General features: G+C 45.7%; 1 pseudogene; it reads left to right on the top strand.

The window, feature by feature from the left end:
• The first annotated feature begins 1,511 nt into the window (after window positions 1-1,511).
• On the top strand, window positions 1,512-15,974 carry LOC115312494 (annotated as a pseudogene).
• The last annotated feature ends 9,446 nt before the right edge of the window (window positions 15,975-25,420 follow it).

Raw genomic sequence — 25,420 nt, forward strand, 5'->3', positions numbered from 1 at the left:
AGGAGGGAAAAAGGCAGAGGATTAACTTCGTTTTCCCGAATGCGCAAGAGAGGGAGGACACTGCTCAAACAAAAGGAGAGAGGTGAAAGATCTCTGTACCGGCGTACCCTCTCTGGTGCATTCGGGAAAAGAAGTTCATCCTCTGCATTTTTCCTTCCTTTTGGTTTCCGGGGCACCTGTACCCTGTAAAACCACGATATTCTGTCCAATAAATTTCAGCTGTGTTTGAGAGTTTGGGCGTTTGGGTTGTGTTGTCCTTCCCGGACCCCCGCCCGCCCGCGCCCGCCCGCTTTCAGTCTCGCGGTTTTGTGTTTTGTCTTTAAGCCTTTACCAGCTTGTTCGCGCCTAACGTTTTGTTCTCTAAAAAAATATTTTCGGCATAGAATTTTTAAAAGAAAAGCGGACTATTTACATCTCCTTTCCTTTGAAAGCTCTGTGCCTTTTTACTACGATGCATGTGTCTCAACGGTCCCAACAGAACCAGCAGCCGGCGAAAAGTTTCGTTGGATGGATGGATGGATGAATACGGCTGAGCCCTTTGGATCGGGCGGTAGCTTACGCCACCTAGCCATTTTGTTTTACCATTTAAGCTTAGAATATTTAAATGTGAAATCTATATTCACTCCGCAGTGCAAAGAAAGTGAGGCTATAAAACCCCCTTGCCATCAGTGATTAAGAAAATACCTAGTTTTCTCTCGATTTCTGCCACCATTCACTTAATCTTTGCTTGGTAATCTCTACAGTCTTGAAATCCACTCTCCCTTCGCTGTCTCTAAAACCCAATGACTTTATTAAATCTATGTTGTCTTCGGTAGGCATAGGGTGAAGCCCTTTACAGTAGAGTATCAAGTGCTCAGCCGTCTCGTCCTCCTCTCCACAAGCAGTGCACACTGTATCAATTTCCTGGTACTTCACTCTGTATGTTCTGGTTCGCAGAACACCCGTTCTTGCCTCAAACAGCAATGAGCTTCCCCTAGAATTGTCATAAATGCTTTCTTTGGCAATAACTCTTTTGTTTAATCTATAGCTTTCCAGAGCAGTCTTTGTCTGCATTCCCTCTAGCCACCGATCTCTTTCTGTGGCCTTAACTTTCTTCTTAACTGAGACTTGCTCTTCCGTATCTTCGCTATAGCCCAAAAACCTTCCTCTTAATTTCCTAGTGCGCTGTCTCCACTTTGTGTCTACACTCCTCATGTATAAATAGCTGAAAACCTTTCGTGCCCATTGCTCCCCATCCATTAGCCTCAACCTATCCTCAAATTCTACCTTGCTCACCGCTTCCCTGTTAGAGCTCGGAGCCAAGCGCCATCTATCATGTGGTAATCGAAGCAAGAAAAAGATTCGACTGCGCCTGTTGCGCCTGCGCAGCGTCGTCTGCTGAAAGGGTTTGCTCCTTTGGTCGCGGTGGCGCAAGCTGCCGCCCGGTACAGCCGTTAGCATCAGCATTCATCTATCTATCTGTTTTCTCCACGGAGCGAACTGGAGCAAACTCTCGTTGCTCTCGTTTCCTTGCTGCTCTTTGAGTATTTACATTGTGATCGGTCGCTTGGTCGGCTTGGTCGCTATGCCGAAAGGCTGCTGTGTACTGAAGTGCCCGAATTACAGTTTCTGCAGGCCGGAGGTTAAAGAGAAACAGTTGCAATTTCACCGCTTGCCACGCGAGGAACCACGTCGAAGCACGTGGTGCAGACTCATCGGTTTGAGGGACCCCGGGTCAAATGTCATGCGTGTATGCTCGGAACATTTTGACGCCGAGCGTGATTACAGCCACATTAAAAGTGTTCTCCGCGAATGCGGGCGTGTTCCGAAAGCCCTCCGCCTGAAACCCGGCACGGTTCCGACGCTTCGCCTACCGTCAGTCGCCGAACAGGAGAGTGTCGCCAAGCGTCAAAGGAACACGGTGAGTCACGTCGCGACTCGCCAGCATCAAACAAATTTCACCATGTTAAGAATAGCAACTGCGTGAAAGGCCGACCTACAGAATCATCTTCTGACGAGGCAGGAAACCGGTTGCCAGTTGCCTTCTCTCCGTTCCCTCTTGCACTCCTCTCTCCCCCTCTCCACACAGGGGTTAGCACTATGCCGGTGTGCGGTTGTGCGTCACTACTGCGCGATGCACGTTAAAGAGGGAGAGGGGGGGTTGCAACGATTTTATGATTAAAATAATGTAGTGTCTAGAGTACCGTCCGACCGCACTCTTGCAGAGCGTTCAAGTGCCGTCCGAAAGTCTCGTATCAAACGTGTTCTCAAAACGAGTTTTTCGAAGTAGTGGTAAGATGTCTGACTCGGAAGCAAGTGATCCCGGGTTCGATCCCCAGTGCGGGGTACTTTTTTGTTTTTGGTTTCTCGGACATTTTATTTTGCCGGCGCCTTTGGTGATATTTACATTTATTTTTTTACGATTTACACAGGAAAAAAATTAATGTTGCCGCCGAAATTTCGCTGAACGAAATGGTATGGGACTTCGTTTCTAGAGGTGTATGGGGTACAGCGGGGCTTGGTTTGCCGGCTCGATGCCGCGAAGCGGCGTGTACGACAGGCCAAATGGGTCAATAGTTTTGTAATTAGCAGCCGCATATTGTTGCTGCGAAACGGTGTGAACGCAGGCGAGGGGGGGGTGTGTTAACGAGCTCCCCAGTGATACACGCGCCGTCCGACTCTTTCGGACGGCACTTGTAGGCGCGATTGGAGTGCCGTCGGACGGCACTGTAGACACAACCTTAAAACAATTTGCATCTCGTCATTTTTACGTTGTTTATCGGGTCCCGGAGGATAGAGAAAACATATCCTTCATTAAAATATGTTGCGATTCTGCTGCCTAATCACAAAGCGAAGGTCGAGCTTCTTCCCTCACCTGCAGCCGCAAGTGGCAGCCGAAGGAACTGCGGCGAGAAGATTACGTGACCTCACTCGGCTCTAAGCTGCAGCATAACGCCCGGTAATGTCAGGAAAGAGAGGGAGAGCAAGCGTCCTCCGAGATAGCACACGGGAACCTACACGGCACTCCGAATGACGTCACTAGGAGTGCGACCAGGTGGGACCCTGAAGACTGGGAGTGAGTTGAAGGGTGCCCGAAATGCCAATACTTATCTTTTTTTTACGCAACAACTAGGACACGCAGGAAAAATCGGTTTTCTGTTCTTTACTTCAGAAGTGTTAGTGGACAACTTCCACAAATTTTTGACCAAAGTCCGGAAGTCGTTGCACCCCCCCTTTAAAGACCCCAGTCTAGCGGCTGTACTGCGCTGGCTAAATTTCTCGTCTACAGCTGGGAGACTCGTCACCCATTGAGGCAGACCAAGTTAGAGGCTGTGTAAACATACACACAACCCAATTTTCCTTTTTTTTTTTTTCCACACAGTAGTGGGTTTTTGACGGTGAATTACACTGGTAGATCCGGGGTGCTTTCCAAAATCCACGAGGGAGGCGAAATTCTGCTCCGTGGGGCCCGCTCCAAATCGACGAGTGGAAGATGAACTCGCACATTTGGAGCAACCCACCGACCTGGTCGCCCATTCAAAATGGCCGTTCAAAATGGCCGCTGCTCCAACTTGACAAGCCAACCAACGCCTCAGCTGACTGATCTTTCCGACGACCAGTGACAACTATCAGTGCTTAACTGCAGGAATACCATGCGACACAGGCCGGACGAAAATATCCGTACTACTGAGCCCATGTCACAAATAACAAGAAAAACGTCAGCGTTCGCCACCGTCACATACCTTTCGGCCACTTCGAAGCGGCTGACGCATGGTGATCGCCATTGGTGGAGTTCAGATTGCTGTGCGACTTTAATAAACACAAAGTGGCGACAAACCATCACCTGCACGGTCGTTGCCTAATCTGTTCTTGCTTTATTGTACGAGAAAATGCCAGCGGCATGAAGTGTAAAAGGGTAAACAATCAATGGCAGCAAAATGAACAGGCCTAACTTTGTGTCTGCCTCCTTCCTAATTTCTGTCATTAATTTTTTCGTTCTTCCTTTCACGATCACACATGTCAACGCTTGCAATTTGCCATGCTCGAGTCCAGTCTTTAAATCCATATCTGCGCGAGGTAGAAGCGTTCGAGCCATCAAACTCCTGCGTAAATTACCGACGCATCCGAACAGATCCAACTCAACGGCGGGCCGGTTACCTCGTCGCGCATGCGCACTGCCGAGTAAAAGGAAATGACGTGGTGCACTTCTGTCAACTTCTGCCAAGATCTCTGAAATTCGGCGGATCAAGTTCGGCGGTGTTGGAGGCGCTCCATGGGGCGGGCGCTGCCAGAGATCCATGGGCGGAAGATGACCATCTTGAGCCAGATCTACAAGCGGAATATGTGCGCTCCTAATGTAGCGCATTTGGAGTGCTCGAGAACTCCGAGCGGAATTCACCATGAGCTACCCCATGCCGGAAAAAGGGGGGTTTCCCTCTTTCTCAAATGGAAAGGAGGATTTGAGGGAGTGTTTCCTCCTTTTTGACCGCTCGTCGGTCTTAAGTGTAGACAACTCCGCAGTTTACAAGCAGTACAGTCTGCATGTGCTAAATTACTGCAGAGCCATTGCGGGCCTGCAACTTCGGTAGGTAGCCAAGGACGCGTTTTTGGCACTGTGCTTTGACAAGTTTCTGTGGGTATGCAACCAAAGCTACGGCTCGCGCACATACGTTGAGTGTCGATCATTGCTAAGCAGAGACATGCTCTTTCCTTCTCCTAAGATCCCACAGAAAGTTGCTCTCGAAGTACATGGCACGAGCTTGAGACGTATAAAGATGAGGTGCTCGCGCATAAAATTGTTTTGGACAGCGGGGCTGTTGGTCTGGCTCGAGTGGACGACGACTTCTGCTGTAGATGAATAAAATTTAATCCGTTAAATACCACTGTTTTTTTTTCTTCTACCATATGTGGTGCCTCACAAAAGCACATCTATTATAAACTAGAATAATTGAACTTAAACGCAGCAAGGAATAAACAAGCTGCATTTTGGACTTGGATGAATATGTGCCATGTCGCTTCCCTCTAGGGAGAAGTGGGAACTCAGCAATTTTTAGTTTTACTTGTGATTTACATTTATAGAACATAGTGATGTAACCTACTAGAGATGCACAAACTTTCAGGTTCTAAAATGGGGTCAATTTTCTTTCACCAGGGCAATGATCCAGTATGGGCTAATGAAGCACTTGTGGAGAGCTCCCGTCATCAAAAGTGCTGGTGCTACATTCCCAGGAAAGCGGGAGCGGTCGCTACATATTGCTGCGCACAAAAGAGGCCAGCAACACATGTAGCTCTGCAGGTTGATAGGCAAGGCAAGGCAGCTATGAAGGATGCGTCTGTGCAAGTTTCAGCAGAGACTCAACAAGCAGCTACACACATCCAAGGTTCTTTGCTTGGTCGAAGAGCAGTCAGTAAGCATTCCAGAAAACATCAGCATTGGCATCCATAAAATAGCTGTTTTCAATTAGTTGAGACGGTTTGTTTCTGGAATACATTTGTTGATAGTCACTGCCATATGCGAAAGCCCAATCCCCGGGGGATCCAACAATACTACCGTATTTTCTGGACTATAGTCCGCACCTGGTGCATAGTCCACAGGCTCAAATTTATAGTCAAAAATAAAAGTTTTGCTTAGAAAGTGTGCACCCGGTACATAATCCGCACCCCTTGCATAGTCTGCACCTAATGCCTAGTCCAAACGTAAAAAGTATCATACACAGCACACCTTGACAAATGCCTACTGTATTAGCTCACAAAGAAGCTTTATTATACATAAATCAACATTAACATTGTCCGTTACTTATAAACTCCTTCACAACTTGTCACAGTGAACGATCTAAAAAAGAACAAATCGTTGTATAATCCGCACTTGTAGATAGCCCGCATCGGGTGACTTTTCAACTTTTAGACTTGTATAGTCCACGGACTGTAATCCGGAAAATATGGCATGTGTAGTTACTAAACCTTTCTTTATGCCGTTGCACGTTCTCTTTGCCTGAAGACACGAAACAGAGATGTAATAATGTTTTTATTGTTTGCCCGGGGTCAGGCACGCAGGTCAACTTTCAGCAGGCGTATGCTGCGAGGACCTGCGCGGTGCAAACGGAGAGCTGGGTGCCTTCCTCCCCCGTGCCCCCTACCCCCTCACTGCTTTCAGCAGCCTCAGTTGTGACACTGCCTGTCACTTCCCTCCTTGAAGATCTTAATCCCGGCCAAGAAAAGGACGAAGACTGGAGCCCACTCAGCGAGCAGTCAGAAGACTACATGTGTTAAAGGTATAGGTGCCTCCCTTTCTCTTTTTTTTTACAGGCTCGGCTCAAGGAAATATTGAATAGGTAAACATTAGTATCTGTCTTTGAGACAATCGTAGACACTTTATGCGTGTTCATGTGAAAGAGAAACCGATGTTCCCTACCCGATTTACTTACAAACAAAAATATATACCGTATTTTCCGGGCTATACTCCGCGGACTATACATGTTTAAAAGTTGAAATTTCTGGCTGTGCGGACTATCTACGCATGCGGACTATGCCAAGAATTATGTTTTTCAAGATCGTTTATTATGACGAGACGTGACGAATTTTGTGCACGAAAGTGTATGTTATTGATGATTTATGCACATTATAGGCTTTATTGTGAGCTAAAAAGCTGACATTTGTAAACGTGTGCCGTCTATGAGAAGATTTTCGTGTCGACTAAGCACCAGGTGCGGACTATGCACCGGGTACGGGCTATGCACCAGGTGCGGGCTATCTAAGCAAAATCTGTTATTTTTGACCTTAAATTTCCCCCTGCAGACTATACACCGGGTGCGAACTATAGTCTGAAAAATACGGTACATATTTTCGCAACCATCCAAGTTGGGAGCTACCATTGTTTTCAGCAGCGCAACCTCCAAGCTCTACCTCACTTACACACTATTCTTTTTTGTCCGCATCTGACAGCTAGGGGGCACTGTATAAAGCTACACACAGACTTAAATTTTACTTTTGTTTTGTTTTCTGTAGTTGTTTCTTGCCTTATAGGAACTCTAGCCATCTGTTGTAACAGGTTATTTTAGGGGCGAAGTTCCTTAGGGGCTAGCCATGTCCGTATGTCTGTCTGCCATCGGGTGCATGTACTCCTGCTCGTGAGCTCACATGCTCACGAGCACGTGAGCACGTGCTCTCGTGCTTGTGTAGGTCAAAAAAAAAAACAACGCATCTCCACGTGGTGAATGATGTTGATTGGGGCGAAGCTCTGGTGGTGCTTGTCTGCGTAGACGGTGAGCCGCAGCATGCCGAGCCTTTCGTTCGTTTTCATCCATGCCAGAAGAGAATGTGTGGTATGGAACGTGGTTATATACGCATTTGAGCATTGGACCGCAGCATGACATGGATGAAAACGAACGAAAGGCTCGGCATGCTGCGGCTCAGCGTCTACGCAGACAAGCACCACCAGAGCTTCGCCCCAATCAACATCATTTACCACATGGAGATGCAGTTGTTTTTCCTTGCCTTTTTCATTGTTGATAAAAAAAAAAGATTTAGGTGTCATTTGATTATATATTCATTTATCCTCCTTCTAGGAACGAGGCCATAGAATCTGGGCTGCCACTGCAGGATGTGAGAAAAAATATTTTGTCTGCGAAAGCTGCCTACTGGAACTCTTCACCGTCTGCCGGACTTGCCTCATGAAGTGTGAGCCCAGCCTAACTGTGAAAGGCACCCTGGTGAAGGTGGAGACCATCTGCAAAGACAATCACTACCACACCTGGAGCAGTCGGCCAGTCATCAAGGGCAAGGCTGCTGGGAGCTTGCTGCTATCCTCAGCTATCTTCTTTCCTGAAGCCAGCCCAACAGCCACATCACGTGTGCTGCAGCTAATGAACGTCCAAGTCATGACGCTGATGATGTATTTTAACTATCGGTCGGCATTTCTCACCGCCACTGTGGAGAAGGTGAGAATTGAACCAAAGGACTGTTAAGGTAAATACAACGCACAGTAAGAAAAACAGGGAGAGGAGCACACAGGCCGAGCAACAAACTAACAACTGAAGTTTCATTAAAAAAAAAAAAGAAATAGCTCAACGAAAATACATACAAAGCAAAATAAACTTGAGACTCGTTCACACATATGCAACCAAATAAGACTGAGAGAGACCAGACCGGTTTTTAAGCCTTTTGCGACGTCTTGGGACCAGCTCCGCTGCAGTGCATCCGGTCCTAAGACGTTGCAAAAGGTCTGGTCTCTCTCGGTCCTACTCGGTTGCTTATGTGTAAATGGCGCTTTAATGATGATGTCAGTGTTACCACATTTTAATAAAATCAGTTTGTCTGTAAAACCATTTTAACCATTTTTTATGCACAAGTGAGCACAGACATTACCACGGACAGTTTATTTAGCTTTTTTGTTCGCTTTTTGCTTGAGCCGTTTATCAATAAAAATTTAGCTATTTGTTCAGGGCACGTCCTATGAGCCTCTTTCAGCCTTCATCCCTCTGTGCACTGTATTTACCTTAATCAGTCGGGAACCATTTTGCCTGCATCTCTACTTTAAATGTCGGTGCCATTTACTATCCCAATAAATTGAAAAATTGTAATCTTGGTTGTTATAGCGTAATTGTGCAACACATGTGCTTATCTTCATTATTAGGTAAGAACAGAGCACCAGGATGAGCTGTTGGATTAATTTGTAAAGTGCCTAAAGATATGTGGACATGAGGAAGAAGAGGCAGGACCAAGTGCTAACTTACAACTGAACGTTTATTGAAAGCACACTTACTAGTATTTGTACACAAATTAGGGTTCCCGACAGAAAAAGGCGAACTCTTTCTCAGTTAAGTGCACTGACGGTACACTCACATAGCTATCCTCTCCCTTTACTCTTATGCAGTGGGCCTCAAACAATTCTCTCTCAGTTTTGTTTTTGTGTCAACACCTGGAACTGACTAGCCTGGCAAAAAAGGTCCAACAAGTGGAAAAGCTCACCCTAAGCGTGTTTTTCACCACTAAAACGCACAAAGTAGAATGTCCGCTCAGGGCCATCATGACCGGAAGAGGCTCGTGGCAGAAGGAAGTCGGAGGGTACCTCAGCAGGCGAGCTAGCCACCCTTGCCGTCAGGGGCCCATTCCTAGTCCGGAACTCCGAGGTGGTCTCGCAGCTTTTTTCTGAAGGGACTTTGAGCTATAGCGGAGGCTTTTCAGTGGACGTGGTAGACCTGTTTTATTCAATGCTGCATGATCACCTGTTCCTTGCCGTTAGGCGTTGCATTGAAGAGAATGACGAGACTTCCTTCAGGGGCTCTAGCAGTCTGAGCCGGAAGTCTTTTATGGAAATGCTAACTTTGTATTTATCCTCAACTGTTGTGTCCTTTGATAACAATTTGTTTGTCAAAAAGCAAGGGATATGCATCGGGTCACGAGTTGCGCCAATGTTGTTTGACATATTCTTAGCTGAATGTGACAGGGGAATATCTGAGGGCTTATACATGGGAGTGAACCTCAAGGTTTTCCACTACATGGATGATTTTTTTATGCTTGTGCCACATTCCCATGTTTCTAATGACGACATTATCAATAGAACAATACTAGATGGTTTTTCCTCTAAATCACATGGCCTCACCTTCACCTACCAAACTATGGTGTCAAAGCGGCTGCAGTTCTTGGAAAACTTGCACTTGGACAAGGACCACATAAGCTGGAAATACCAGCCACGCTTGAAGAAAGGTGTTTTTGCCTTTTTCGTCTGCCCACTCCAAATTAATGAAAGAAAACATTGTGTCGTTTTTGAAGAGAGCCTCCCTAGACAAGTCGTGCAAGCATAACATGGGCGAAAGCTTCCTTGGTCAGGTGCGAAGCCTTAAAATGGCAGGCTATCCAGAGCATTTTTTGCAAGAAGTTGCAGAAACCCTGGTTTCAAAAAAGAAACAGAAAAAGCAGCCAACCAGAGAAAAAAGACGAGACTGGTGGTAATCCCCTACGTCCACGGGCTGTCGCACAGCCTAAAAAGAGTCGCCACACACTTTGAGGTGCCCGTGGTGTTCTCTGCGCCGTCAAAATTGTCCAGTCTGTGCTCAAGAGTTAACAAACAAAAAAGAAAAAATTGAGGCTTGCGCCAAAAACCATGTTGCGCAGTCCAGTGAATGCGCAACGTCAGTTGTCTATGAAATACCCATGACTTACGGAGAAGTGTATATAGGGCAAACGGGGAATTTTGAGGCGATAAGTATATGTGTGGTGACAGCATCTCCGTAATAGTTAAAAAAATAGGGTAACCTCTTCATGCTCTTGCAAAAAGTCCCTTAACATAAATGAACCTCTCATTTAGCTAACAGCCAAGGAGCCTGCTGCAGAGTCTCAGAAGTGATAGAATAAAGCGGTGCAAAAGCCTACGGACTTGGTAGATGTGCCCGAACTAGGGAGTATTTAATAGCTCTGTATTTATGTCTGGTTCAGAGGTATTGAAATAACTGCTAGATTGGAACAAAAGCTTTACTTGGAGGCTGGAACAACCAAGAAAGTGTAAAGACTGAGTGTGCAGGCAACCTGGTGGTAGCTAATGATGTATTTTAACACACAAAACTGGTGCGGAAAAGAAAAAACCTTTAGTCGAAGTGACAGACACAGAAAGTCTGTTCCTTTGACTAAGAGTTTTTCCTTTTCTGCACGACAGTCTCGTGTGTTAAACGACATGACAAGAAAATGTAGAAGCTTGCGGAATCACTGAGTTTCTAGGTACCTAGTCTGAGAAGACATAATTCAGAGTAAAATTTGGGCATTTGTATACCTTATGCAGTGTGAGGAAGCACGGGCCAGTGTCCAGATGGAGAAGCAAGGACTTATCGGCTGTCTGGAGTTTCTGAATACCAAGGACATCAAGGTGCACCTTTTGACCAGTGTCCGACAACGTTCTGTAGCTGTCTGGAGTTTCTGAATACCAAGGACATCAAGGTGCACCCTTTGACCAGTGTCCGACAACGCTCAGTAGCGAAGCACATGAGGGAGGTGGAGATTGAAGTTGTCCACTACTTTGATCTCTGGCACACATTAAAAAGTAAATGTAAAGTGCATTTTCTCCCCAGCCTAATCAAAAAGAAACCCCGAAAGCTCTTTATCTGACGGAAAGTCGGAATCAGCAACGACTAGGAGCTTGTTGTCACTGCAGCTTGTTCGGACACGCCAACGGTGGTTGAAAAAGAAAGACTGGGCACATATGGCACTACTGCAAGCTTACTGACTGATTGAAACACTTGTTTCAAATACGAAAAGAGGCTGCATGAGCAAAAGTTACACGAGTTTCACATCCCCAAGCTTGCTTGCTGGCTATAAAAATCCCATGGAACCATAGGGTCGCACGTCAATGTAGTCCTGGTTGTGGTCACACTTTTGCTGTTGTTTGTGAAGGGGGTCAGTTGGCCACCATCAATGAGCACCATTTTGTAGTGATGAGTTACACTCCAGGTGTAAAAAAGGCTATCACAGTGGCAAGCAAGGCCTTTGGGTGCAGCATACTTGATGTCCGGGTCTAGCCAGCTGCAAACAACATGCACTGGTGTGCCGCGGCAAGCAGGGGCGATGGGGACCTGCTCGTGGAAGCATGGGTGAGCATGGCATGCCACGTTGCTAATGTTCCTAACGGGCCATGGCGGTTTTTTTGCTACGTGCTTTGGCGGACCCCTGGATGACATAGCTTGGCTTTCTCCAGGTGAGAAATAAGCCTACATACTTATTAATGCCCCTTTCAGACGGGCACTTCAAATGAAATTTACCCCAAATGACATTCAGTGTAAATGTCATTTACGCAGTGTCACACGGCAACTTGAATATCATTTGACCTAGATGACATTCCAGCTAAACTGAGTTCTCCCAAACTCATTTACGGCTTGTAAATGTGTAGTCTCGTCAACAGTGGTCTTCACACGTTCCGTGAATTGAAATAAAAGATTATAAATAATATAAATACATTTGAAAACAATGCTTGTAGCAATTATTTAAAAAAAAAATGCTTATAAAGTGTATATCTCGCAGACCTTTTACGATATAGTTGTTTCACATACTCGCGGTCTCAGTTGCCCAGTAGGAGCCCAAATTGTCTGCTGCCTGCTTGCTCCTCTGTTCGCTCATTTACCTCGGTTTGGTTTGCTTTCCCATTCCTTTTGCCATTTATACTTCTCATCTTCTATTTCTTTTGTTTACATTTTATCATCGTTCGATAGTCTTTTACTCTTGTGTTTTATATGTTTAATCTATTTGTTGTACGTACCGTACTTAGTCGCATAATGAATGCACCCCCAACAATGGGTACCAATATTTGGACTTCTTTTTCCCCTCGCGTAATGAACGCTCCTCCAATTTTCGGCTCCGCGAGTCTCAAATTGCGTGCAATTTAGCTAGCCACCAAGCCAATTTTCTTTTGCCGCCAAGCAGTCAGGCCAAGTATACCCAAGCCAAGCCGCTCTCGTAATGGCTGCGAGTGCTTAGTGGCGTAGTTACAGAAGTGAATAACAGTGAAACCGAGTGTCGCGCACACCTGACGAAGCTAGGGTCGAGGAATTGCCCAGCCTTAAACATTCTTCGCCTACAGATGCATTGATGTCCACAAACACACTGTCGTCTGTGGTCCGCTTTCGGACAGTGAATTCGTGAAATGGTTAAGCTTAAGAACGGTCGCGTTGCTCTCCGTGCTGAGTGAGCTTCGTAGGGCGCTTTTCCTTCAGGCAAAAGGCATGCCGAAAGTGCCCTAAAAAGGTTACCAATTTATAAAGCATGGATTCTGTGGTGCGGCCCCAACCAGCTGTGAATGTGTTTCCATCAGTGAAGACGTGCCACAGTACCTTGCCATGTTGTATTGGCCCCTAATATGACATTTGAACCAAGTCTGTAAATGCAAAAGTTTTACCCTGCGTAATTACCCCCCCCCCCCCCCTCACAAAAAAAAAAAAAAGAAAAGAAAATATGTGTCAGTTTTTTGGGAAAAAAAGTGTGTTCAATATGCGAGTAAATACGGTATATATTTTTCTGTGTTTTAAGTTGATTTAAGAATGCGCGCAAGGTACGCCATGTCAAAAAAAAACAAAAAACCTTCAACCGCAAAAAAAAAAAAAAAAAAAAAACGCGTTGTGTGGGTTTTTTAGGTGACCTGGACATTAATCTGGCTCTGGAAGGGCCAGATCAAAGACCTCTGACGCTCCAAGCGAAACGGAGGCGTCTACGAGGAGACCTCGAACGGGCTGCAGTGTTGCAGGATCGTGAAGAGCAAGGACCAGGTCCATTCCAAGATCGAAAATTTGATCAACACGTACCAGTAAGATAGTTTTAAAGTTGCATGCTACGTGAGAGTAGTACGAGTCAGGGCGGAGAATAAACATTAAGATGACTTAAATCATGGTTTAAATCATTGTTTAAATCGTGATTCAAATATTAGACAGATTTTACTATAATGATTTAAATCAACCCTTTTCCGCAAAGAAATTTATTCCCAAATTATTTTTGTTTGCTGTCGTGATGTGATGCTTTCTGTGTGCAATTGTATTTAAATCAAAACATCAAGCAAGAACGATTTACATCAGGCTGAACATAATCACAGTGTTATTGTGAAAAAATCGGAGCATGGAGCTTGATTTCTACTTTCCACTTCGTCACTCATTTACGCTACGAACAACCTGTGGCAAGAAAATTTCAGAACGCAAAAGAATGGAAACGAAAACTAGATTAGTAATGCCTTGTTGAAAGCAATGAGAATGCGAAAGAAAAATAAAGAAAAAAGATTTTTCACTAACTAAAGAAAAATCACCTTTTGTTTCTTCTACGGTGCAGTTTACATCAATTAAAAGTTGTTAATCCATGAGTAATTGAAAGTTACGGTAATTCTTCTGTATTGTTTTCAGTGATCGGACGGATTGATTGATCAATCAATCTTCCATGTTTAAAATATATATCTAGTGATAAAGAATCACTATTTGCGAGTTTCAGTCAATTAAATAAAAATATTTTGATTCAGATTGAATAAATCTGATTTATTTGATTCTTTTTTCACCCTGGCATGAACCAACACATTAAGGCAAGTGGCAGGATGGAGGACTACTATATCTCATTAAATGTCAGTTTATAGGTCCCCTAATCTGATGTGGGACAATCTTGTATCATTCAAATGCTGAATCGCCACTGCTTCTGGTTACATATGTAACCACAATATAGCTAGTAGCATACCTCTTTATTCTCAGAATGTTCCAGAAAATCGTTTGTTATACAGGGTGTTGCACATACATCAATAACTTTACCATAAACTTGCCACTCACTGCAGTTCCATTCTCCAGGAAACATCTGAGGGAGGGGACCACCACAAGGTTCAGTGCGGTGAAGTGGCCATCCTTCTGGGACCTCAACCGACTGCTGTGGTCCCTACCCCTCAATGACATGGCCCTGGTGGATGAGAGCTTGGCCTCCAACCATTCCACACTATCAGTAGTGGGGGTGGGTTTGGTGGTTTCTCTCATAGAAAAGTTTCTGCATTTTTGGATAACAAATCATTTCAATGTAAAAGTGGCAGCCAGTGGCAAATGCGTGAAATTGTTTTTGAAAATTGCCCACCGAGCAGAGTGCACCAAGCTAATCGAGGTGTTTCTCTGCTTAGGCTGCTTTTTCGACAAGTCGGTGCAAAGCGACGAAACTTTGCACGCGTGTGACGGTGAAATGCGCTGAAGCTTGATGCGAGAGTTGCAGCTCAGGTGGACCATTTGGGGCTGCTTTAAAAATTCGGGGTTCTGCCAGTCTACAGCTAAACTGTAGAAAGGGCGCATACTGTAGGTAGGGCACCTGCCCTACCTTGGGCCTTTTCTGTTTTAGAGCGCAGCTCTTAAGTGCCCGTTTCCGGCTTGAGCGGCGTCGCCGTCACTGTCGGCGTCGGTGTAACCGCGAGCCTCCGCCCCCCCCCCCCCTCCCCCCGAGGACCTCGGGAGGACCTCGGGTTCCTTTGGGAGGACCTCGGGTACCTTCGGTGACTTCGGGGAGGGGGAGGGGTCACGTAACTTCCCCCCCCCCCCTCAGTACCCTTCCGTCCTCCTCCTCCTCAAGAGCTGCACTCTAATTCGGCGTTACAGGGAGTTGTAAATGGCTTTCACTTTTTTTCTGCTCTCGGACGTAACAATCGCCCTTTCTGATGTTTTTGCGAATATCTCCAACTGTTTTGTGGGTGCCTGCTCAATTTTTTACACTACACTCCTTTCCATGCATAGTGTACAGTGCTGTCAAAGGTACTTGCACGAGAGCGTGGCTACGTATATCGAAAATTTCATTTGCACGGGAGCATGTCCAAATGAATCGCTAATAGAAGTCCCGTGCTCATGGTAGTACCTTTGAGTGCGTTGAATGCTGTCTCTGAAACGGAGTATAGAGCTATAGAACTTTTGCACACTGATGCATAAAACTGCGCTAGCGATACCTGGCATCGTGATTCTCAACTACAAAGCGTTCATACACAGGGTTGGAGTTCTGTTAGTTTTGAGTAAACCCTTGTATAATGGCTGTGGGTGGCACCTAACAGCTTGCTGCAGTCTCTTGTAGCTTGACAGGAAAAGTTACTTGTGTGGTATTCCTCTCAGTTGCTTTCAGACATGCAAGGGAAAAGCATCGTGGATGCAGACTACTTGGAAAAGCCCATGGAAGAACCAGGTGAGGCGGTGCGCGGTGAGGAGAGCGAAGTTACCAGACCCCCTGTCGCTGCAAGTGTCAACCCTGACAGGCCGGGGCCCAGCAGCATCGGTGGCACAAGCAACGTGCTGCCGTCGAGGCCACAGAAAAGGAAGAGGCCGCAACCTCCGAACGCCGCGCTCATCAAAACGGTGATTGACGAACAGAGACTGCTCAGGCAGAGCTTCGAGGCTTCCAGAGGGAGAGAGTTTGCCCCTACGCGAGCGGGAACTCGCCCTACAGGAAACCGCAACCAAGGCGCAGCAGGAGCTTGCGACTGCGTTCATGACTTTCATGAGTAAAAATGCCACATAAACTGCCGTGTAAGCTGTTCCGGTGTGCACTCATATTACATTTAAGAGTGGCTGCCTCCGTGGCTCCAGAGCAGAACATTTGCCTACAGATCCCCGGTTGGTGGGATTTAATCCTGTCCGTGGTGCCTGCAATCTGACAAGGCTTATTGCAAAGAGGGTGCCGTGTATCCAAGCTTTCGGTTGTGCCTCAAGGTCCTTAGGTGACCTACACTAATCCCCAGTTTTTCATTAAAGGGACACTGACAGGGTATTTATGCTCGCCGAGGTTTTTAGTTGTACGTGACATATGAGAGCTCAACTACCCAGAACAGAATTTGCGGCTCGAAATTCGGTTTCTTTCCGCCCGAAAACCGCCGATCAAGAACTGGCCGGTTCGAGTCTCGCTCACCCTCTTTTTCGCGGTCACGGGCCGTTTTCTAATAGCGAGTTCGTTTCACACGCACTGGCACCGTTCGAGTTCTCTCCCAGAATGCATCGCACTCACAGAGTGTTGCACGGAAAACTGGACTCAAACGAACTCGCCAAATGCACCGAGTGCAGAAGACTGATGCTGCCGCCACCTATGTTGTGGTAAAGGCAGTAACTAGCGCCTTTCTGTTCGGAGTGATGCGTGGAAATGCGAGAATGCAGTCGCTGCCAACGTTTATCTACAAACTTTGGTCGCTGCAACCTGTAGTTTATAGTTGCGATGACTTCAAGCAGCTAGGCTGCCGTAGAGATAATTACAGACGGCGTAAATTTCCGCGACCAGCTGTCTACAAAGCAGCTGGTTGCGATCTTTCAATTCTTATAACCGTTTACACTGAAGAAAACTGGTGAGGCTGTCCGAGCAGAAGCTTGATCTGTTTGAGCATAGTATTACGCATGAACCACTGAAAGGGTACGGCTTAAAACTAGCCTGTTGGAATATCCAGCAAAACTGAGACTTTCGATTTGGATCGGCATTATAGGTGGACTAGATATTAGCCTTGGTGAGGGCGTTGAGAACGAGAGCTTTCTCGAACAAAATACGACGGGGCAAGTTAACTGACGTAGGTAAATGTTAAACATGATGATGTTGCCCAATCCTGGGGTAAAGTCTCCATCTTTAGATTTCTCTTATGCTTATTTGGCAGTCAGAGGTTTCTGCTGGGGGAGTTTTGTCGACAAATGTTAAATTTTTCACCCGCACACGGATGGTGATAGACATCTCGGGGGCCGCTGTAGCGTTTGTTCTGAGCATTTCTTTACACACTGGTATATTTCAGCGTTTGTACGGCAACAGAGCGATTTAAAACCTGCAAATAAATCACGGGTTGTCAATTGCTTCCTTCGGGAAATAGCAGACGCTCACAATTCAAGCTCGCGTTTGATTTCGTGGTCCGCGGGACGCGATTTCTATCAGAAAATCTACTTTTTTTTTCCGTTCGGTTCCGCAACACATCGTAGCAGACGAACCCTCGTCGTCTGCTCCCGCTCCACGCCGGCCCCGCCGGAGCGAGGCATGACGGGATTGCATTTTGGCGCACTCCCGATTTTCTCGGTGCGGCGAGTGCATGCACGCGTGGGGTGTCAGCGCTGAAACGAACTCGGAGAGTGCAACCACTCGTGGAGTGCCGGCCGAAACGAACCCGTTCCACGCTGCGAGTGGGCACGCGTGGGCACGAGTGCCGTGAAACGAACTCGCTATAAGGTATCGATGCGACCACCAAATTTAATCAAAGTCGTGAGTCACTGAAGGCACACACTAAATATTAAAAATAGAAAAAAATATGAAACCCGTTTTTTGTGGCTTCTAAAAAGCTGTAAATACGTTGATTGAAAAAAAAGTTCCACAGACAACCGGAAGCATTCTGTGCGTTCGTCGTTTCGCGTATCGTGGGGCTTGCGGGGACGGCGATGGCAGCGGATGACGGGCGTGGGACCTCTATTTCAGAACTATCGTTCGTTTTACCGGCGAATTCTGTCTATCGTTAAAAGAGAAATTTGGGACTGATCAAAAGAATCGGTATTTATCCCGTACGACACGCCCGGCCACCAAGCCTATTTGCACGAAGACGTCGCCGAGCCGTCGCTCCCTTCTCGTGGCTGAAGACATCGCTCGCGCAAACGTCAAGCACGACGTGTCTACTTCGAGTTGAATATGCACGCGTACGATTTCTTTACTAGGTGCGAATGTCCCCAAAGCGTGGTGCTTCCCGACTTCGACTCGGGAGTGCATTTGCTAGAGAAAAATCGGCAGCAAACTTTCCAACTTGCAGTTTACCGGCTGAACTATTACTACGGAAAGAGATCCACCAGAATATAGATGCCCCAGTAGCTCGGGAGGAAGACGAAGAAGCCGTCTGGAACGGCTGCTATATAATGAGTTCTGGTGGAAACACTGCATCGGCCACTGGCCGAGTTATTATTGAATCGTCTGATATCGTCTCAAGTGAGTACAAAGTCACCCTGCCACGTCTCCCAACCGGTAACCTCGTCCTTAACTCGGTATTCCTTCACGCTGACATGACTGCGCGGCCATACAATGCACCCGGCTTCCGAGATGCTCTCAAAGATGTGCTGGACTTAAAAGATATCAAAGCCACCGGTCAATTTCAGATGGGCCATGTGTGGATGGTGACCTGCGTCAACGCCCTAGCCAAAGAAAAGCTCTGCCGCCGCGGTGAGCTCCTCGTTAAAGGCAAGAAATGCCTGGTGATCGACCCTAACACACGTGATCTTAAGATAAAACTCCTGTGGCTTCCTGACCATCTTGAAGATAGACGCATCGTCGACGCTCTGACGCCTTTCGGCGTCGTTCATAACATACATCGAGAGAAGTGGCGCTGTCCAGGAATGGAACACATGGACACCCTGAACAGGGAAGTAAACATCACCATGCACGAAGGAATGACCATAGAACGGATTCCTCACCTGCTTCAGGTGTTCGGAATCCAGACACTCGTCATTGTCCCCGGAAGACCTCCATTGTGCCTTAGGTGCAACAGGGTCGGTCACATTCGACGGCAGTGCAGAACACCACGCTGCTTTAAGTGTGGCATCTACGGACACATCGCGGACACTTGCGTCACAACTTACGCAAGTAAACTCCGTGGCAAGGTGTCGCGCGAGACAGAAGAACAGTCGGAGCTATTGATGGATGTCTCCGAGATTGTCGACGCTTCGGGTCAAGCACCGTCGGCCGCAACATTCGAAAAGTACACTGAACGAGAACTTCCAGTCGCGGTGCCCAGCACCAACCAGGCCAAAGACGACCCCGGTGGCCTTCCTGAGCCACCTCCACCGCCTGGCGAGGACGATACGTCATCTACGACGTCAGAATCGACCATCACTGTAGAAGATGCTGCAAGCCGAGATCAGGCACTTGTTGAGGTGGACTCGGAGCCCGATGTCAGTGGATCGTCCGTTGAACCATTACAGCCAACTCAAATGCCAGAGGCTGCTTTCGAGGCTGACCCGGACAACATTCCCTCCGTGGATGTGACTGCTCCAACAAGAGCCATAAAAGAACGCAAGCAGGCTGGCACTCGACACAAGCCGTACTCAAAGCCATCGGCAAACCTCAAGGTCATTGAGGACAGCCAAAGTGGCAACTTGAGTACACCCTAATTTTCCTTACATTTTGTAAGGAAAATTACCTTTACATTTTGTAACCTTAAATGTGAGAGGTCTATGCTCTAGAAGGAAACAATATCAGCTGTTGCGCCTTTTTAGAGAGGAGAAAGTTGACGTAGCAGCGGTGCAAGAGACGAAGCTATCTTCAGACGAAAGTATTGCTGAGGCTTTAGAGCCTTTTATGAAGGAATATGAAATATGCGTTAACCAAGCTATTGGGGTCTCCGCTGGGTGCTTTCTCTTCTTTCGAAAGCAGCTTGATATGTCATCAGTCTCCGTTTTTATCGACCTGGAAGGGCGTCTCATTTCCTGTGACCTCAGCTTTAGACAGATGAACTGGCGCTTCATTTGTCTATATGCTCCTAATACCCCGAAGGAAAGAACATCATTCTTTGAAATTTTAGTACCACTTCTTAGGACTGACAGAACGATAGTCCTAATGGGAGATTTCAATTGTGTTTGTAACGTAGACGATCAATCTGTATCAGCAACTAGGTATGACAGAAGTGCCACTGTCCTTCAGAGCATGCTTCAAGAGCATAACCTTGCTGATGTTGCTTATAGGAAAGGGGAACCGATACGTTACACACATTTTCAAGGCATCTCGCATGCGCGATTAGATAGGATTTATGTATCGGGCTCTATAATTGACTCTATGACCGACTACCACGTTAAACCAGTGTTCTTCTCCGACCATTGCCTAGTAACAGCTTGTTTTGGTCCGCGGAGACACCGATCTGTTTATCAACAGTGGGATTTTTGGAAGCTAAATGTGAAACTTCTAAAAGACAATTCTTTCTCAAGAAAGATCCCCATGGTCTTGTCACATATTCTAGAAAAAGTCGACATGCATATATTTGCTAAATGGGACAGTTTCAAGCAAGAGACGAAAAACCATGCAATTGAGCGCTCCACGATAATATCATACATAAACAAACAGGAACAGCGTGAACTGCATAAGAACCTAACAACGCTATACGAATTGGAATGCCTTAACCCAGGTGAATATAGTGACGATGTCAATGTAGTCCGAGGTCAACTACAAAATTATGAAACAGAAAAGTATCGAGGAGCCTTGATCCGCTCTCGAAAGAAACGTTTCTTCCATGGTGAGCAGCCTACGAAGAGGTCTCTGGACGATGAAAGGCGATATGCCTTGACGAAAGAAATTGTAGAGATCAACAACAATGGATCGACGCTCACTGACCCAACAGAGATTGTAAAATCATTCCATCAACTTTACACGAATATTTTTGGAACACTAATACCTACGAAAGAGAAGTCTGAAGTTGAACATCTTTTGTCTCAAATGCCGATACTTGACGAAACAGACCGAAAGTTAATTGATGGTCCTATATTATTGGAAGAAATCAAAGCTGCTATTAAATCTCTCCCTAATGGTAAAACGCCTGGGCCTGATGGGCTGAGTGGAGAATTTTATAAAGCGTACGCAGACATTATATCTCCTGTTCTGCTCGCTGTATTTCACGAAGCCTTTGTGCAGAGCGCTCTGCCGCCTTCCTTTTATCATGGTCATACAGTACTAATCCCAAAAACTAAAGACGCAGAGATGCTTAAAAAGATGGAAAATTACAGACCTATATCCTTGTGCAATGTTGATTACAAAATTTATGCAAAAATACTTAACGACAGGCTACAGTGCGTAATCGAAACGCTGATAGGTAAACACCAAACTTGTGGAATACGAGGCCGAGCTCTTCAAACGAATATTCATGTTGCTCGTTCAGTACTGGAGTGCGTGTCCGACAATAACGACCAGGTAGCGTTCGTACAAATAGATCTTACGAAGGCTTTCGACCGCGTGAGTCATTCCTTCTTATTTACACTGCTAAACCATATCAACGTAGGGACAACACTTTTAGATGGTATCAAGCTTTGCTACTCAAACTGTTCAACAAGACTCGTCATCAATAATATTCTCTCCAACGAAATCAAAATAAAATCTTCCGTTAGGCAGGGCTGCCCGCTATCCCCGCTACTTTTTGCCCTGTACTTAGAACCTTTATGTCTGAGCATCATAAACAATGAAAGTATTCAAGGATACTCCCTGGGCAATGTTGAAGTAAAAGTTCTTGCGTATGCAGATGACGTGGCATTTTTTTGCACAGACAAGAGAAGCGTCGAGAGAGCCCTTGATCTCACAGCACGTTACTGTGAGGTCACAGGAGCTTCCGTAAATCCTGCTAAATGCAATGGCTTCTGGTATGGTTCCTGGGCCACAAAACCTTCATTGTTTGCTGGTATAGCGTGGAACCGGAATCCCCTTACATATCTCGGAGTACCTCTCTCACAAATCCGTAGCAACGTGACCTACTGGTCCTCCTTGACAACCACACTGAAAAAGAAAACAGACGCGTGGAGAGGAAGGGACATTTCAATTTTCGCTAGAGCTAGTGTTTGCAATGTATTCCTAGCTTCTAAGCTTATGTACGTGCTCCAGGTGCTTCACTGCTCTCGGACCAACATCCAGAAAATCCACAGAATATTCGCTACATTCATATGGTGTTCAACTTGGGAGCCCATAAAAAGAGACAATCTCTTTCTTCCTCTTGAATGCGGCGGTTTAGGTCTTTGTCATATATTTGTGCGACAGCTGGTCTCGCGATTCTTTTTCTTTAAAAATGTTAATCACGATTTCCTCAGAGTAATGCTCCAACGACGTCTTTCTGGTAGTTTAAACTATCTGATTGTTTCAACCGTCGAAAGCTCTCAAGGCACACCATGGGGCTTTTTAAAGGAAGTGGTTGACACACTTAGCTTCCTCAAAGCAAAATTTTCGTTGGAATATTTGTTTACTATATCCAGAAAGGCACTCTCAAGGAGCATAAAAGAAAGCTTGTTTCCTCTGCCACTTTATCGTACCCGTTTGACACTGGAACCTATCAACGACGTGTTTAAAAGGGTCAAGAAAATGGGAGTGCCTCCCTCAACTAAGACGTTTTTCTTTAAATTACACACATCCACTTTACCCGTTAAAACTTACCTCGAAGAAAAAGGAATATTTGTACCCTGGAAAGTAAACTGTAGATTATGTAACAAGCCAGAGACAATAGAACACTGTTTCATATACTGTAATGATGCGTTTTTGTTTTGGGATGTGCTGCAACGCACTCTACAAAAAGACCTAGTTCTTAACGACTACAATCTTCGCTTCCTTCCTTTTTCTGAAAATGAAACCGTACCGTACGACATGTTTGCTCTTTTAGGTTTGCATAGTCTGTGGAAGTGCCGCATGATCGATAGGCATGCGGAGAAGCCGCGTACGACGAAGTCGCTCTTTCTAGAGCAAGTGGCGCAGGTGAGAAGTGTATATGCTTCAAAGTTTAACCAGCCTGACTGGTTCCCTATGTTTGACAAATGCCTTGGCTTACCGAATTTCTGAAGAAAAAGAACTGCGAGCGTAAGTGAGACTTGCCCGAATCTTTCACCTTAGTTTTGTCATTGTCTGCTAATAAGTCTAATGGCCACATGTTCAAGATGCCAAATGTAAAAATTTGTGTAATAGTTGTTTGTAAATAGCTTTTTAAAGGTGTGCATGTTTTAATGTATATACAGTACGAATGAACGTGTTGTGGTAGTTACGGAACATCATGTAATAAAGATTAAAAAAAAAAATGCCCCAGTAGCTCAGTGGCAAAGACGTCCGGTTGACACACGGTAGGACCGGGTTCGATCCCCCGTGAAACTTTATTATTTATTTTTTTTTTCAAACATTTTCCGATGTTTACATACCTTTTTCTTTTTTTTTTTTTACAATCATCACTGAAGAAACAAACAAAAAATAACAAACAAATGTTGTGGACGATACTTCGCTGAATTAAATGGTATGGGATTTCCGTTTTGACACCTGCGAACTCAATGTAATCACTTTCCACAAAATGCAAGGAGCATATATATCAGGTAGCGTCCGCTTTCCGAGGTGCCCGTATATGTTCTACAGGAATTGCAGCCAGCCATTGGTCTCGATCCCGTTGATCTTTCGGAAACTCTGTCGCACAATGCCACTTTTTTTCGGATGCAGGACATGTGAGCCAGCTCTTCACGCAACATCTTGGGTGTATTCTTTTCGGAGCCGATCATGGAAATTCACCACGGGCACTCACTACTCATCTCCAACTCTTCAATGTACAAAACAACTCATCTTGAGTACAGAACAACGAGCGGAACAAACATAACTGCAAAAGAATCGCACGCCGCATGTCGTGTCGTCTGCTACGGAGAGGAGAAAAAAAAAAAAAAAAACGCACGGTCGGGTGTAGCCACGTGACTTCCGCCACTCACTCTCTTCTCTCCACTTCTCCGACCTCCGTCGGGTTTCGGTTTCGAGCAGTTGCGTCTTTTGACTTTATTAAAAAAATACGCTACTCTGTGGCAAAATATTAATTGGGTAGTCCTCCGACACCATAATAAAGCGCCTGGCAAAAAATGAAAAAAAAAATTTTGGGGGGTGTCAGTGTCCCTTTAAGTTGTGTCAGATGCCCTTCATTGGTTCGGCATGTAAAGCCCCCAAAATTTTATCTAGAAGCAATGAATCGGCACGATGTACTTACCTAGCAGTCAGACTCTCCCACCCATTAAAAAACTGGTTGGCCAAGTGCATTAGGCATCACAGCTTGGAGCAGTGCAAAGAATATGCTTGCACTGCAGAGAGCAGGGATCCAGGATGAGTACCGTATTGTGCTGCCGTATGGTGGTGGTATTACCAATAAGTGACCAGTAGGGAAAACAGCTGCGTTGCGGTTACACTGCACTGGCTAAATTTTCATCTACGTACAGCATGAACCACTGTTGCCCTACAACTTGGCCTGAGCTGACGCCATTGGTATAACCAATTTCTTACAAATTTTTTTAGGAATGTGCGGATATTTGAGTTTCAAATTCGAATCGTATAGTGACTTCCCGACCAGTTATGAAGAGGGAAACAGCGCCAAGAGTATGGAGGACAAAGAATGAGGAACACACTGACCGAGCGCTACTATGTGGTCTCCAACGGTGCTACAATTCACTGAAATTTCTTTATAATATACCACCACCTTGTTGATCCCGTGGCGGTGGTACCTTGTAAGGGGCTCATCGCTATCCAAGAGCACGAAAAACTCAAACCCCTACATACGCCCTCAGAAAAATTAAAACTCGTGCAAATTTTTCATGAAGTATATGTGCCTCATATACTCAACTCTTGATTAATTATAAGCTTGACTCGATCTATAGAAACATGTTGTTTGTAGTAATATTTCTTCATTTGATTGGCTGAGAGATAGCCATTGTGGTTGCGGACAAAGTTTGCTTCCAGTCCGCCCGCTGCTCTTCGGCCGTCTCGCTCATCCTGTATCTTTCAGCTCTTCGGCGGGGCCCTGGTGGAGGCAACTGATATGTTTATTTTGCCACTTTGCCGGTGCTCTTGGATGGAGTCGGATATCCCCGGTGCTTTGCAGGAATCCAAGGTTTAGGAATATGATTCGCTTCTCGCGTCGTAGCAAGAAACCAAAGATCATTCGAATAAACCAGGAAAGCACGAGAGTGTGTTGTGCATGCGATGCACTGAAACCAACTTGTAGCTCCACTTAACCAAAGGTCACAAGTAATAATGCGCGCATAATGCACGCACGACGGATCCTCTGCTCTGCGAGTTTTTCAGAATGATCAATCCAACGTTTTCATATACAATTGTCCAAATAATAAAATAACACCTGCATATATGTAGGGTTCCGTGTTTTGGGATAAATCCGAAAAACTGAAAAACACCTGTTGGTAAAATTTTGGTTAATTCGGATTTATCCGATAAACTTCGAATTTGGATGTGCCATTGCACCCCCCCCCCCCTCCCTTCCTCCCAAATAAAC

Source organism: Ixodes scapularis, unplaced genomic scaffold, assembly GCF_016920785.2.
Source record: "Ixodes scapularis isolate PalLabHiFi unplaced genomic scaffold, ASM1692078v2 PGA_scaffold12__126_contigs__length_90152505, whole genome shotgun sequence".
In the NCBI taxonomy this organism is placed as follows: Eukaryota; Metazoa; Arthropoda; class Arachnida; order Ixodida; family Ixodidae; genus Ixodes; species Ixodes scapularis.